This window comes from Melozone crissalis, unplaced genomic scaffold, assembly GCF_028551555.1.
Source record: "Melozone crissalis strain CALT ecotype California unplaced genomic scaffold, PUWL_Pcris_2 ptg000016l_1, whole genome shotgun sequence".
NCBI lineage: Eukaryota > Metazoa > Chordata > Aves > Passeriformes > Passerellidae > Melozone > Melozone crissalis.
In genome coordinates this window covers 39,192,374-39,208,825 of record NW_026535794.1, presented here as the reverse complement: position 1 = coordinate 39,208,825, position 16,452 = coordinate 39,192,374, and the positions used below count along the sequence as shown (strand labels likewise).

The window sequence follows — 16,452 nt, the reverse complement described above, 5'->3', positions numbered from 1 at the left end:
TGAAGAAGATGGGCCAGTTTTTCTGCCTTTGATCACAACTAGAACTTTCCACCCAAGAGAGCTTTGTTCAGGCAGATAACTGCCTTTCAGTCAGTGGCCAGAGGAAGCCAGCATTTAATGAAAATTTAGAGTCTGGATGCATTTCATCTGGGCTATTTATTTTTCCTTGAAGGCAGAGATGAGGAAGGATGTGCAGTGATGCAGCACTGAATGAAGGATAGCAGAGGAGACACCAAGACTTGATGCAGGAACAGAAGGAGATTTACTTTCTTCAGTGTTACCTGATAGAATCTATTTTTATATAGAAATGTCACCTGACAGAAGTCAGGAGAGAGAATATCCAAGTAGTTTAGATGCAGCTAGAGGCAGGGAGCTAAAGCCACGAGGGAATAGAAGAGGCAGTTGAGGTGATCTGAATGCACAGCTGTACATAAAAATAGTAGTTGGAAGGAAGAGGTCTTTGAGGGAGCTGACCACGGACTGCATGTGGCTATAATCACAGGATAGAAGCTGGCACTCATTGGTTGTGGAGAAATCAAGTGAAAGACTGATGTGTTATGATGGGGAACTCAGGAGAAAAAGTGAGAAACAGATGACTAAAAGAAGAGTGGCACCAGGAGAAAAGGAGGATAAGATGGAAATAAGTAGAGATTTGAGGCTGAGAAAGAAGAAGGATGTGATTAGAGAAATGAGGACAGCAAATAGTTGGGCAACATCAGGGAAAAAAAGGAAAGAAAACCCCAAACCCCGTGAAAATCTGGGTTTTTTTGTGGCATGAGAAAGATACAAGTGTATGAGTCTGAAGACATTTTCTTTAGGTGGAAAGGCACATCTGTCAGCAGAGTTTATCTGGGGAAAGAGCAGTGTTTTGTTTTCCAAGAGTAAACAAACACTATGGGAAGATAAAACTAAAAAGCAGTCCTGGAGTAGAAACTTGAGACAAAGATCTCAGAATCCCTTTTGGAACAAAACAAAGATTAGTATATCTAGACAGAGAAAAGTCTCCTAAAATCTGTGGCTGGTGTGGTTTTAGTAGAATTACCTTGGTCTCTGAGAAGGAAGGTGGGTGAATGACAAGCTAATGAAGATGTACCAAGAGGCATGAAGACCTCAGGGTCATGCAGGCTTGAAGAGGTCTTCATGCAATGGGCATGTCTGTACTAGTAAATTAAATGGAGTCTAGAAGCAGTCCCTGGCCCTGGAAATTAAATGTATCTACTGTTGACTGTCCCCGGCCTAGTTTTGGTGTACACTTACGGGAACTCACCTGAACTATTCCCAGGTAAGGTTTGAAAGTTATCTTGGAATTCTTCCCAGTGAGCAGTTAAAAGCAACCTCCCTGTTTTGGAGGGTGATAGGCTTTATTAGCATGGCACCTTTCTGTGCCAGTTGGCCTTAACATTCTTGGATATGTTTATTTTGCTTGTAGAAATAGAGCTGCAAATGGCTCAGTAGATGCAATCCCTTAGAAACTTAGGACATTGCAGTCTTTGATGCAAGCTGTGACAGGTAGTGAATATGATTTCTTCTTTAAAATGTTGCTAAACTGAGATGTTGATGTGCTCTCAGATTTTGTTTTCATGGAGCACAGGGACGTTGTAGAAGAGTTGGTTATACAAAGTAAGGTTATATGAAGCATGCATTTACTTGTTTCCATTTAAATGTTAGACAAGTATAAGCAAACATAGGTCATAAGTAACACTCCATCTCACAGAAGGACAGGCTGTGAAATTAAAGAAACAAGGTCATGAGGTTGGTAGGTAATTCAGTTGGCTGGACTAAAAAGCCCAAACATTTAAAAGTAGAGAAAACATTTTTAAAAGTTCTTGAAACTTCTGTAAAAACAAGGCAAATCTCCAGACCTAAGCAGATAAGATAAATATGGATCTAGAATGGAATAGGTGTAATGGGAAGGTGATGGAAGCATGGAAACTTTGCAGTCAGTGTAGAAAAATGTGTAAAACAAAATTTCACGTGTTGTTCTGGATTTTGAATTCAGGAATGATTCAAACCAAAACGGGAACAGCAAGAAAAGTGTCACTGAGAGCCTTTATCTTAGCGGAACAGGCTAGCAAAGTGAAACCTAGAGCATGATAGGTTCCTTGATAAATACAACAAGGAAGGGGCTGGGGAAAGCTGGTTAATATAGCTTAACAGTGTTGACACGTGAACAAATCTAAGAGCAGATGCCAATTTTACCAGAAACCAGTTAGTTAACTCTGAAACTGAAGTTAGGTCATCCATGTTACTAGAAGCAGTGTGCACCTCAGCTCGCATTTGCTAAATGGGTTCATGATGTGACCTGTTCTTAACCAGGAACAATGTTGGTTTTGTGAGGAGCTTCAGAGATGAGCAGGAGGATTTGCACTTTCCTTTCAAATGCCTTAGGCTGAAGAGCCAAATGCAACATTTTTGGAAAGGACTGTGCAGGGTATTTGGCACTTCTCCTCCAGCATATCATCAGTCTTTCAGCAGTCATCCTACACTCATGGATCCTTTCTTCTTCAGTTACAGAATTATAGAATCATAGAATGATTTGGGTTGGGTCTTTCACTAGACCGGGTTGCTCAAAACCTCATCCAACCTGTCCTTGAACAGTTCCAGAGATGGGGCATCCATAGCTTCTCTGGGCAACCTGTTCCAGTGTCTCAGCACCCTCACAGGAAAGAATTTCCTCCTAATCTAAACCTACCATCTTTCAGTTTAAAGCCATCACTTGTCCTTACACTGCATGTCATTGTAAAAAGTCCCTCTCCAGATCTCTCATAGGCCCCCTCTAAGTGCTGGAAGGTGCTCTAAGGTGTTCCCAGAGCCTTCTCTTGTTCCGCCCTTTAGGTTTTCTCTGTTGAGGGTTGATGTTGTATCTTCTGCGTGGTCCTGCCATCACAGGTGCTGTGCTGCTTTCCTGGATCAGCTGTATGGGAAATCAAGCCCACACAGCAAGTTCACCTGAAGGAGCTTGTCTCCAGGGAGTGTTGTGTCAGACTGTGTCAAACTGTTGCACTATTGTTTTTCTCAGTTTGCCCTATTGCTGAGGCAGGATTTCACGGAGAGCATTCAAAATGCATGTCAGTGTAATTTGGGAAATGTTTTGTTTATATGTGACTGAATGTGAATGTAAATTGGTAACCCCAAATTGTGAGAGAAGATGATTTTAATGTCTTTCTTATTATTTTTGTTGGCATGTACATATTTCTATAAATACTGTGTAGTTGAATGAATACCAGACTGATGAATGTGGAAGCCCTCCATGTCTCTAAATGAAACTTCCAAATATAAATAGCTTTAAAACTATAAATAGAAAATATTTTTACTATATTTATCACTTTTAACCACTTTTCCCCCCCTTTCATTGCATCACCCATTTTATTTTTAGTGATGCTTACTTAAAATAGTTTCCCTGCTTCCCTGTTGGCCATTATATGGCCACTGTGGAATCCAAGTGATTTCTAAGCCAGATGGTAGGGAAAGTGTTCCTTATTTGAGCAGTGTGAGCCTGAAGTCTTGTCTGTTCAGACCTTGTTCACTGATGGCATCAGCTTTGTCTGTTCAGTTAATTTCACCTACATATTCCTCAGCTGGTTTCAAAATGTGATTCCAGCATTGTTCAGGACCTCCTATTCTTCTTACATTGATGTTATTCTATGTCCCCCTCATAAGATGGTAGCTCTGGTTTTGCTGAATTACTAAAGTCCATACTCTTCACAAAAGTCACTATGTTGGCAGTCATAATAATTTTTAAAATTCTAATTTAATTAGTTTTACAATATTGATGGGTCACTTCAGCTGCACACAAAGTAATAGGAGTAGCTTTAAGTTTTGACGGCCCTCAGGCCTTAGCTTTGACTTCACTGTTGAAACTGCAGCTTCCTGTGCACTATTACATTCCTTTCCCCCTTTGTGTCTGTGTTCACAGATACATAATTTAAAGTAGGGTTGAATGTAGTGTAAGCCACATTACTGTTTGTTAGGGTTTGCAGACCAGAGTTGCCTTCCAACACTACATGTTTGAAGAGGCTGCAAGGGCACCACATGGTTCTTTTCTCTTGAACTGTCTCAAAAGAGGGAAGTAAGTGTCTGTAAGGGCTGGCTGATTATCTGTACACTGCTCAAAATGGCAGGCAAGGTGTAGAAATGCAGTTATTTAAGGCAAATAAGATCACAGTTGGTTCCTTGTAATTCTGACTGTGTGCTTTGGTCTCAGCCTGAAACTGCTGTGGGAAGGAAGAGGAAGGAAGCAAGATAGGAGATTGTCTGGCAAAGAAGTAGGAAGCAAGTAGGACAAGTGGACAAGTTTTGTGCCCACAGCAGTGAAAAATTTCCTGGCACTTCTGAGGCAGCAGTGGTTCCCTCTTGTACCAAGAGAAATGCCTTCTCCTGTGTCACTTGCCAGGAGCTGTGTCTGTATGGGCAGATGAGCTGGGCCCAGGGTGCACCTCAGACATGTCAAGGTGCTTGGCACCATTTCTTGTGGTGTTAGTGGGGTCCCAAGAGCAGCAGATGTGAGAGCTGATGTGATGAGATGGAGTGAGAGGTGATGTTGCTGTCTCTGCCCAAGCCTGTGCTGCTGTAGTCATTGCCATGAGACCACTTGTACCTTGGACTTCTTGCAGATCTGAGGGACCAAAGAGAGGAGCAGAAATGTGTTCTGTCGTCTTTGAGAGGAGGAAGAGGCATTGCTGCTTGTCAGATAGGAAGTTCCCAGCTACTACTAGTAGGGTCATGGACTAAAACTGTTTTCCTGTCCTTATCAGGCAGGAATTTTTTCTCCTGCCAGTAGGCCATCATGAAGATTCCTTAACTGCACATCCAAGCACCCAGCCAACAACAGATGAAATGCTCTGTGTTCATGGGGCTCTGAGACTCTGAGGAATCGTGGACTCATTTATCCATCAATCTTCATGCTTTGAGGCATGCCAGCATCTGCAAGCTTCTTACTTTTAAATGTGATTGATGTAGTTTTATTTTTATGCGGCATCTTGGGATGCCTACTGAGAAGGGCTCTTAAAATAGGTGTAACTTAATGAGCTGTTCAGACTTCTCATTAATCTGCTTGTCTTTACTCTTACCCAGAGGTAAAATACAAAAGCTACAGAGGGAGGAGTTTGGAATAAAATGATGTAAAAGGGGGATCTGAAATAAAGGCATTTATTATTGAGGACTAAGACTAGGAGTGGAGGAAACAGAACAGGATGTTCAGAAAGTCCAGGCCCTTTGGCATGAGTTAAGGAGCTTGGAAAATAAGCAGTGCTACAGTGAATTTGTGAAACAATGTTTGTCTTCCTAAACTGAATACTGGAAAGGATCCATTTCACACTTTGCCTTTGCCAGCACCCTGATATCTATTGTAGCACTCATCTTCTGGCCTCTTTATTTTCAGAGAAAAGTTTGACGTTGTGTTTAGAAGTTATTTGTGCTTCCCACTTTCTTATGGCACTAACAGGATCATGTTGTGGCTACGGGGCTAAACTTTGGAGCCTTAATCTTTGGTCCTGCTGTGCCACCGTGTTTCTGATGTTTGTATTTCAACTACAGCAATGGCTAATGGACTTAAAATACTCCACTTCCACTTTGCTTCACTGCTGCTTTGTCTGCATGGGTACATTCAGCAGGGCCAGGACTTGTATCTTATGATTGTCCATATTGTTTAATTTCTAGCACATTCCATGACATGATTTTGGTCCGTGCCAACTAGCACACTCCCCGATGACAGCTGTGGCAGGATGGCGTGGGAGAGAGACTGTTCTCAACAGGCATTATTGAAGAGGTAACCATGTTTTGCAGGGGAAACAGTGTAAAGATGTGGATTGGAACTGGCTTTGCCTTTCTCCCCAAGCCTCTGGAGTCTGATGTACTTTATTCACTAGGACCAGTCTCTCCAATCTTAGCATTTGTGAAAGATACTGAAATACAAACTTTTGCTTCCTCATTGCATCACTAGATGCTGTTATCCACAAAAACATCCAGCCACCTCCTCCTTCTCCCTGTGGGCCATCTGCTCAGGCTTACAGCAACACTTCCATAGTGATAAGATTTTATCTTTGAGTAAGAGTCAGGTTAGGGGCACAACTCAAGTTTTATGTCAAGCTAGTTCACGACAAAACCAATCCCTCTGAAACAGAGTGAGCTTTCCAGAAAGTGGTCTTCCACCATGCAGCATATCTGCACTCAGAGGTACAGCAGTGGCTCACAAAGCCAGTGTGGTCACAGGCCCACAACAGCAAGTTTGATAAGTAATTGCTGTTCTGGTATGTATGTATTTGCTTATCACACAGGGTCATGATGATTGCACATACAGATTGTTCATTTGCTTACTCACATGGTTTTTTTTGAATTTCACACCTACAATTCACTCTTCAGGCTTTGTTTGTGACACTTTTCATGAAAATAAGGAATGTTTACTTTTCCCGGTGGGATTTCTAGTTTGTGGAGCCCTCTGCAGTTCTCTGTTGTGTAAGGGACCACTGAATTTCAGAGCATTGCTGATGCTTTGGCTGGATGTGTTTTTCCAAAAATTCTTTGTATAAGGTGAAATATTCTCTATGTGAAATATTCTTTATAAACCTTGATTGCTCTCTTTCTGACTTCATTTTTTAGTATCTGAGTTTTTAGTTGCAAATGGAAATATTATTAAAACCATAGTCTTCCTCACTCACTGTTGCAAATATTTTTTCGTTTACATAGTACATGGTGTGATGTTTGTAGGATGTACATCAACAGTAGCTGCAGTCTGCACAGACTTGGGTTTTTGTCGTGAAAGTGATAGGATTAGCTGCACAGTGAGCCTGTATCTATCATGAAGATTTAAGCTCTTGAGCCTGTTCTTGGTGCCACTGGAGCAGCAAAGGAAGAAACCACTGCTGAGTCATTGGACTAACCAGTGTAGGTTTCTTCATCGTGACAATCTGTGTACAGCGCTGTTATCAAGGGGATTAGGAACACTGAGCAAAAGGGATTTTGTTGTGTTAGTGCTAGATGAAAGGGTGCTTTTACAAACTGGTGCAGTGGGCAGGTTTGAGGCTAGTGAGAGCCATGAGAGCTATGATGGTAACAGTCACACAGAAATTGTTAGGAAAAAGAAAGGCTTTGAGGGGTACAGGGTCTCCTGTGTAAACTCTGTTTTACAGTTTGTGCCAGTCTGTGCACTCCTCTCAGTATTCATTAGCTGAACAGACTGAAAAGTCAGTCTGGAAGAGATTTGCTGACTACAAGTTTCTGTAGCCTTTGGTGGTGCCAGCTGCAGAAATAGGCAAATCCGGCTGCAGCGGAGGGCGTGATGGGGCAGCTCCAGCCCAACTGCTGCCCTGGAGGCATTTTGGAGGCTTTGGCTGGAAGCCTGAAATGCATCTCTCTGGGGAGGACTGCGCTGCAAACAGGCCTTGCCCTTCCCTGTCGGTGGATTCCTTTGGCAGTAGGCTGGCATCAGAACACCTAAACATATTTATGATAAACTGCCGTGATTTTTTTTGCCCCTCTTTGAGATGGATGTGAGATTTCCATTGTGTTCATTAATTCATCTCACATATGACCCTTTCAAAAGGTCTCATTATAGCAGCCATTCATTAGTGGTGGCATTGTGCCTGGCTAAAGGCCAGGTGAAAACATGTTTCTCAATTTCTCACTCTTACATGGCCTAAACCATACATTAACAGCTCCCCATTGATTAAAGTGGCTCTTGATTGGATCAAGCCTGCTCTGGTGTAGGAAACAAAGGACTGGAGGAGTAGTTCCCATTTTTCCTTGGAGTTTGGCTTTCTTAAAGAGGAGAACTGAGAGGTCCTCTGCACCCCAACCTGAAGGAATACCTTTGAAATAGGATATTTGTTTACATGTATAAACAGATTAGCATTAGAAGTAACTTAGAAGTTACTTTATGCATGCTTTAGAGGACTTTCTCTTTTCCCACAGAATTATGGTGCTTGGTAACTTGGTCAACTCTGTGTATAAAAAGTCTTTCTGGGAAGGGATTAATGTACAGGGAGAAAAGCCCACTGAACAAAGCAAGCTCTCAGCTGAAAATGAAGAGTTTAAAAAAACCACAACACTGCTTTATCAGTTACAATTTTATGCCTTTTTTTTTTTTAGGGAATAATTAATCTTTCTTGTTCATCTTATTTACTTACTTTTCATAGGAAAGGGAAACTGTTGGGATCACTCAATAAACAAGAAGTCTCAATAAGAGCTAATGTTTGCTTCAGGCAGCAATTGGACCACAGCAAATGTAGGCAGGCTGGTGTTAGCTCCCATGAACTGTAATGACACTTAGATTGTTGCTGAACTAAGTATGCAGGTCAATGGGTAGGTCTCTGTATCCCATACTGGAGCTCTTACTGCTGTATGATTCACTGCTTTTAGGGCCTGCATTAGTAAGATTAAAGTCAGTGCTGCTTTGCCTACCTAGCTCCTTCCTGCAGGGAATGCAGGGGGAAAATACTTGTGAAATCCTGAGCACACAGAAAAGAAAGAGAGATCCACACTTACCTTGTTGCAGTGATTTTTGAGGCTTTTCTGCACTTCCCTGTGGGGCAAATTGCTGTGTTGCCTCATTTTCGTTGGTGGTGTTCAGACATCAGTTACTCAGTTCGTACCCTTGCACAAGTGCCAAAAATCACAGATGTGGAAATCTTGGGCACTCTGATTTTTCACAGCATTCATGACAGAGAGACAGTTGGCTTCAGAGATCAGAGGCGTCTTTGAATATGAAAAAAGCTCTTTTAAGTGTGTTCTTCCTTTGTAAAGGCAGTTGCTCATGCAGCCCACAGTCAAGTGTGAGTACCCTTAGCTGGAATCCTCTGTGCAGTGTGGTCGTGTTCCTGTTTAGAGTCAATGGGGTTGTTTGCACCACTGCAGCTCATTACCCAGGCTTTTCATCAGCTGCTGAACTTCATTTGTTTTCTGGAGTTTACTCCCTTAAAAATATGGTAGCCATCAGTAGAAAACCAACTGAAACAAGAAGTGTTGGACTGGTTTTCTAGTTTAGGTATTATGTGGTTCTGTAGCAAATAAAAGGTATAGATTATTTAGTTTTATTCAAGCAAATAATTTGCAACAGCTGCTAAGGAAGGGAGCAGCCATGAAAATAAAATTTACAGCACAATTTCATGTATGTTGTCAGGGAATCATTCCCATGCAACCCAGTAATGGCGCAGAGATTTCAGGGATTATGTTCAGATTAAATGCCATCAAGAGCTGAGCCTTGGCAGTATGCCAGGAAGGTCATATGAGGAAAGTCCCAAACTTTTACACTCAAATAAAATTGTGTTCTGCTTAATAGCCATAATACACTGCAAATTTTAGCACAAATGATAGGTTAGGAAATATCATCATTTTATTTTTAGAAAGTTTATTATTTAATTAAGGTTCAGGATTTTTCACTGCTTTTTGAGATTTAAGACTATGTTGGCAATTTTATTTGGGGGTACAGGTTTTGTCTTGGTAGCATGACGTTAAGAAACTTTATACCAAAATTTTACAAGTTTCAAAATTTGAAATTTTTCATTTTCAAGTTAAACATGAAGGGAACAACAGTCTGCTAATACTTCCACCAGTATTATTATTTCCCAGAAACATCCCTGTTATTTTTAAGAAGTCTAAAGTGCTGTAATTCCATTGCATTTATGGAAGATTACTTTATTATTGGGAGGGAATGAGAAAATAGTTTACAAATGCATAGTTGAGAATTGCTTTTTCTTTTATTTATCTTTGGCTGGTCTGTACCCTTCCAAAATACCTGTGGAATTATGAAGGAATATGCTGACAGTCTAATACTGCATTGAGAATGTGTCATTTTGGTTTAATCTGATCTATTTACAGTGGATTGGTTTCAACTACAGAAGGGAATTCTTTCCCTAGGGGATATCTATACATGGAATTGTTGAGCCTTAGCTATACCACTGGAAATAAACACTCTTTTAATCTACTTGCCATCTCTGAAAAAAAAAAAAAGCTGAAACTATTTAAAAAGTGATTTCTTAAATCTCTTAAGTGCTCTCAAATGTGATCCTATTATGAATATGCCTAAGGGTATATGATGATTTTTTCTGTGTTGTTTCATTTGCTGCCTGGCACTGATCCCAGCAGTGGTGTGGGCACAGCCCTTCCTGCTGCCCTTGGTGGCAATCGGGTCTTTCAGAGAGAATTGTCACAAGACTTTCTTTTGGGTGCCACCAACCTCCCGAATCAAAGCACTGCTGTTGGATTTGGTTTTCCACTGAGCTTCCATAAAATGGGAGCAAAACTTGGGGTCATTAGCCAAAGCAGTGATGAGACTGTGGATTCAGGGCTCCACCTTTATTTTCTGGTTATATATGCATCCCATATTTGTAAACCTTATTTTAGGTTTACTGAATATACTTACGTATGTGCTTAGATACCCAAGCGTGCATGTGTGTGTAAACATATGTATGTGTCTATGTGCATGATGAAGTTTATTTTCCCCTTTCCCCTCCTCTCCTCTTTGCTCACCTTGCCTGCTGCAGCGAGGCACAAGACAGAGAAGAATATTGTTTTAGCTGACAAAGGCCAGCATTGCAATGGGAGACCCCACAAACTCGTCTTCAGTTCCCTGAAGTGTGGAGGTTGGGAGGTAATGATCAGAGCTGTCAGATTCTGGAAAGGGTCACAGTGATAGCAGTGGGATCAAAAGGCAGGCTGGAAAGCACCAGGAGATGTGGCTGGGTGCAGCAGCAGGACCCAGGCTGGGTGCCCAGGCTGCTGAGGCAGGGGTGCTGCCAAGTTCTGCAGAGCAACAGATTCAATTGGTTTGTTATTTATGAAGGGTACGGTATGCAACCCTCAACATGGCAACAGTTCTTTAAAGTGCAGATGTGAGAAATTCCAGTTAGAAGTCAGTCCTTTAAATACTATGAATAAACAAGGTAAATTAATTAATTATTTCAAAAAACTTAAAGACCTTATGTTGTACCATTAATTTGTCCTGAATTATTGATAGGATTTTTTCCATTACTTTTCTAGACCTTTATTTAAACTACAGTCAGTAAAATTTTACCATCCTACAGCCCCAGACACACAGTAATAAATCACCCCTTATTTCCTTGTTTGCTTGAGGCTAATGAGACAACAAATAGTCTGTTCACATACATTATTTCTTTGTACTACATCGTATGCAAATATTTCAATTATTATCCTTTTATCTCTATAATATTTTAACAACATGATACAACATGTTTCTCTGATAAATTGAGTTACATAAAAGCAGCTTCGCATCTACATAATGCTTTAACAAAACATTCCCTCTATTTCAACTTAAAATGTGTGTTCAGCTTGGGAATATCCTCATAAAGAAACTTAATTTGCCTTATTAAGAGACACTTGTGTATTCTTATAAGTTTAAATTTTATTTTTTTTTAAATAATAATTTTATCACATTTTGGACTGCTGCCTGCCCAGGCTGCCTGGGGCTGGCAAAGGTTTGGTAAGTTGAGTTCTGCAGTTAAATTGAGTTGGTTTCTTGTTTATAAAGGATGTAGCTTGTCTTCCTTGTACCTTTTTCTTTTTTTCTCACCTTCTGTGAATATTTATGTAACTGGATGTTTATTTTCTGGTATTAATCCTTAGTGGCTTGAGAATGATGGCTTTCCCTCTAAAGCTGGTAGAACCCTGAAAACTGATGTTACCCCAGCAGGGTTCTTCCAGCTTGGTACCTGTGCAGCGCTGCATCACCAGCAGTTTTTTTGAGCAGGATTGATCCAGGGGCCTGTGGGATCCCTTGGCAAGATGCAGCCTGCCCCTGTGTGGGTGGCTGTGTCCTGGTGCCCTGCTGGGACAGGCGGGAGTTTCAGTGCCTGTGCTGTCACAGGGATGGCGATGGCAGGTGCTGCCAGGGTGCTGGAGCTGACCTGGGTGTGCTGCCCACTCAGTGTGCCTTCCTCAGGAGGAGCTGAGTGTCGGGCACTCAGGGCTGTGTGAGCTTGCACTGGCTGTATCCTGAAGTATTTGAAGTGTTTATCCTAATGTGTAAAGCAAAATATGCGAGAGAGGAGCAGGTATGTCTCCCCCCTTCCCAAAGAAGGGGAAGAGAAATACATGACAGAAGAATTAATTTCCTCTTAACTCTGCCTGTACTGTCTCGAGGCTTTTAATAAAACCAAATAGCATCTGTTTGCTGGAGGAGTGTGAAATAGCCAGGTGTGCTTTGTGTAAAAGCAAGTGATTGTAGCCTGAAACATTGCTGCAGACGCTTCATGAGTCAGATCATTCATGACTGCAATAACGAGATTATTCATGGCAGGCTCCTCGTTGTGACAATGGTCCTTTGTTTGAAGTCTGCATTGTGTATGTGCTATACTTCCGATTTGAAGATTCCTTCTCTGCTAGAAAACAGCGTTGCAGCAGGGAACCAGAAGTGAAGATCAGTGTGGCTAAGTTCAGGATGTTACTCGGTGCTGGAAATAATTGGGAAAGTTCATAGTTGAGTTAAAAGCTGTAACCATGAACTTCAGCGGGATGACACTCCTTCCTGTTGGTCCCGAGGTAAGTTCTTATTTGATTTTTGTGAGTTATCTCTTGGTTTTGTGGGTTTTTTTGAAATTCTGTCTTCTGATTAGAACTGGTTAGATACTGCCAAGAGAGTTTTGTTGCTCATGATCATGTAAGAGGTGTTTTGTCTTGGTAGTGACGGTCCTTTATGTACACAGCCATTTTGTTTAAGGAAAGAACAAAACCACAGCATTTCTTTCATGTTCAGAGTGAAGTTAATTTTTAGTTCGCCCATACTCTTAATTTTTTATTAAATGATTCTTGTCTCCATTATATAACTTTCATGAAGTCCCTGTGTTAGGAGGTGATTACACTTTGTGGTGGAACCATGACCAGGGTGTTTTAGGTGCTATAATATGGCTTGGATTTGTCTCCTGTACCCAGGTGGTCGGACTGAAACCAAGGCATGTTGTGCTCCAGATCTTTATCCCAATTGGAGCATCCTTGTATGATCTTCCTGTGCCTGGTGCACAGAGCAGCTGGGAAGTTCATCCCTGGTGAGGCAGGGTGGGAGCAGGAGGTTCTGGAATCCTCCTGCTCTTCCATCTTGAGAGGTCCCACAGAGCTCACAGGCAGCTCTGGTGTGAGCTGTGCTGAGCGGAGGCAACCTCTGCCACCACTGGGAAGATGATGATGGTGAGCCGGGGATGACTTTTGGGAAAATGGAGAGACCATCCCCGTGTGGCAGCAGCTCCTCAGAGCTGTTTGCTGCAGTAGTAGAGTTGAAAATAACTGTGTTTCCCATGGTCAGCAACTTGTAAAGGAAAACAGAGCAAGCTCGATTCTTGAAAAGCACATCTGAAACTAAAATACTGCTTTTGTTTTTACTTTTGATTCCAGCTTTTGTCCTTGAAGCTCAGAGGTTTCCTGGTGTTTTCTTTTGAAACTCTGCTGTTTCATGCAAGGCAAACAAGACTGAAATAAATCCAATGCAAATAGTACAGAGACTCTGTCCTCTATTTGGGCATGTGATTTTTAATTTTTTCCCCCAATTAATTATTATAGTCTACAGCAGAAGATTGTTTGCATTGTTATGGATGTTAGCGATTCATTTTGTACTCCAGTTTGAATTTGAATTCCAGGGCATTTTGTTGCAAGTTCACATAATATTTAAGTGCTCACATTCAGAAATAAAAAAGGAGTTAGTTGTTTGACAGGAATAATAAAGCATTTGAGAATTCTGTATTGTGTGGGGTAGTTATGACAGACTTCTTTTGGTTGCACAGCATTCAAATAATGCATCAGTAAGGTAATATTGCATTATATCATCTGTTGGTACTTCTAAAAGCAATTTCATTACTTCATTAAAAATTTACAGTGTTCTGAAAGGCACTTTGAGATAGAGTAATAATTATACACATATGATTTTGTATAGTGTTATGTAGATCAACATTTTCTGCATCCTATAGCAAGAAATAGAATACTATTCCTCTTGAGATACTTGCCAGGTAATTGAATTTAAAACCTGAATTTTTAAATGAAGCTTTTAGTATTTGGACTTTAGCCATTTCAGTTGCAGCTGACAAAAGCACTCTCACTATTATTGGGAAGATAATCAAATTGAGTTTGCTGAAACAGAGATAATTTTTTTGACACTTAATTTATTTACAAATGAGATTAAATGGGAATGCAATAATGCTTTTTGCCCTAAGCAGTCAAAGGGAACAATGTTTATTTATTACCTTTTCCACACATCTAGATCAGAGCTGTTTAAATTGCAGGTTTGATTTCGGCTTGAACCATGAGAGAAACTGACCTGGCTGTGATTACATTAACTTTCCCTGATGGTGTTGGAAATGTGGCACATCTTGCTGTTTTTTCCAGTTTCTTGGAGAGTGGATTCACCATTCCTAGCTGTCAAGACTGTGCATGACTTTTGGATAGCCATGAGGATACAGATAGATCTCACAACAAATAGCTGAATAGCCGTTAGTAAATTAACTGAGTAATGCAGATTAATACAGTGTTAACTTGTTATTTACTGCAAAAGCTTATTTCTCTCAATGAAAGGAAAAAAATAAACTGTAGAAATCTGTTGTCAGTGAACTTTTGACAGTTTTATTATTTTTTTTCCTATGAAAATATATAAATTGCTATGAAATTGAATAAAACCTTTGTTATGACCAGAACTTAGTTACCTAGTTTAATAGGTATTAATGTAATTTTTGCTGTGCCATGCTAGAGGAAGCCGTAGATCTTATATTGGTTAGAAGGATTATGAATGTCAGAAAACAGGTTGGGAGTGAGGGATATTGGCTTCTGACATAGTCCCCCATGTGTAAAAGTGCAAAATGAGCAGTAGTTATATTGTGATGAGGATGACATGTAAAGAGCAGTTGTTGGGATAGGAAAAGGTCTCCTTGGAGTTGCAAAAACTGATTTCAGTTTTCTTATTTCTTATTATGTTTTGAGAAGTTCACAGATTTGCAGTTGAAATTTTATAGCAAATACCAGGTTTGAAACTCTTCACCAGAACTACTGAAGTGTACTTAGTGCGTCTACACAACAGAGGAAAAATCTTGACAAGAAAATCCTCCCATTTCCAGTTTCCTCAAAACTCTTAAAAGGAAAAGTCATGAAAATATTTTCTTTAAATTGTTTGACAGTGATGTTCAAAAATGAGATGTTTTGTACTCCTACTTGTTAGCTCAAGCACAACCAGATAATGATAATCTTAGACCTGTGATTATTCACTGCTAAATTTATTAATAATGGTACTCTTTCACTCTTGTACAATTGCTTTCCAAAGCAATCTCCATAGTGAAAGGCAGCCTGCTCATATTTTTTCTTTTACCACCATAGCAGTTTCCTTTTTTCTTTTTCTCCTTTTCTTTTCTTTTTTTTTCTTTTTTCTTTTTTCTTTTTTCTTTTTTCTTTTTCTTTTTCTTTTTTTTCTTTTTCTTTTTCTTTTTCTTTTTCTTTTTCTTTTTCTTTTTCTTTTTCTTTTTCTTTTTTTTTTCTTCTTCTTCTTCTTGTTCTTCTTTTTCTTTTCCATTTTTTAATTAATTATTGTACAAAATTATTGTATAAAATTTCATATTGTAGGAAATTTTAGTATACAGCCTTGCTAGGGAAGAGAATGGAGGGAAATAAGATAAATTGGCCTAAAAGCAAATTGAAGTCTAAAATTGAAGTAAAGCTCTTAACTTAACTGAACTTTGAAATATTTATCTAGATCAGTAATGATTTCCTCTGTGAGCACTGTAAAAAAAAAAAAAAAAAGAAATCTGGAGTTATTTGCCTAAGGTTGAAGCATATCATTATTAGATACATGTCACCACTATCTGTGGGTTATTCAGTAGTTAATATGTAACAATCATTCTTTATAGTGGTCAGTTTATTTGTATCAAATTTTGCTCTTTAAGATCTTCACAAATGTTGAGGAAAGAGTGGGAGGAGAGATTTATTTTCTTAATGTGCTGGGATTAAAAGAAAAGCACTGCCACTAAACCTATTTTAGGACTATTTAGAGGAGATTTTTTACGCATGCTTTCAACAATACTTTATCCAAAAACATCTTTTCCACTTCTCTCATTTTTTCTAAGTCTGCAATAACTATACCCCAAGGGTGTCTTCACTTCCTTCCAAACTTCTCCTGGGCTTGGGGTTATTCCACCCATACACAGAGACCTCAAAATACTTGTCCACAGAAGTGTTTTTTCTCAAGACCTCTGGAAATCAGCCTTTCCCTGAGACTGAATTGGTCCATTGTTCAGCTCAGCACTAAGTAAACAAAGAATCTTCGTATTTATCAAGAATGGAAATGTATTTCCATGCTCATGAACTTCTACAGAGAAATCCATTTGCTGTCTTCAGTGTAACAACACTGTTGACATAATTTCTGCATGCTTAGCATCCTTTTTTGACATTACTGGATGAATTTGGAATATGTGGCAAAGGCCAATGCACCGCACCACAATAAGGCTGTATTTCTCTATCTGAACAGTTCTGACT

At 39.9% G+C, this 16,452-nt stretch overlaps 1 protein-coding gene across 7 annotated transcripts in view; it reads left to right on the top strand.

Annotated features, from left to right (window-relative positions):
- Positions 1–16,452, top strand: part of THRB (thyroid hormone receptor beta) — a 166,132-nt gene that overhangs the window by 54,779 nt on the left and 94,901 nt on the right. Inside the window, exon 1 of one of the 7 annotated variants that reach the window (XM_054273753.1) lies at positions 5,746–5,767. The exons of the other annotated variants lie outside the window; for them this stretch is intronic. The gene's annotated coding sequence lies outside the window, so the exon portion shown is untranslated. Of the gene's footprint in view, positions 1–5,745; positions 5,768–16,452 lie in introns of those variants that run through there. 7 annotated transcript variants of the gene reach the window in all.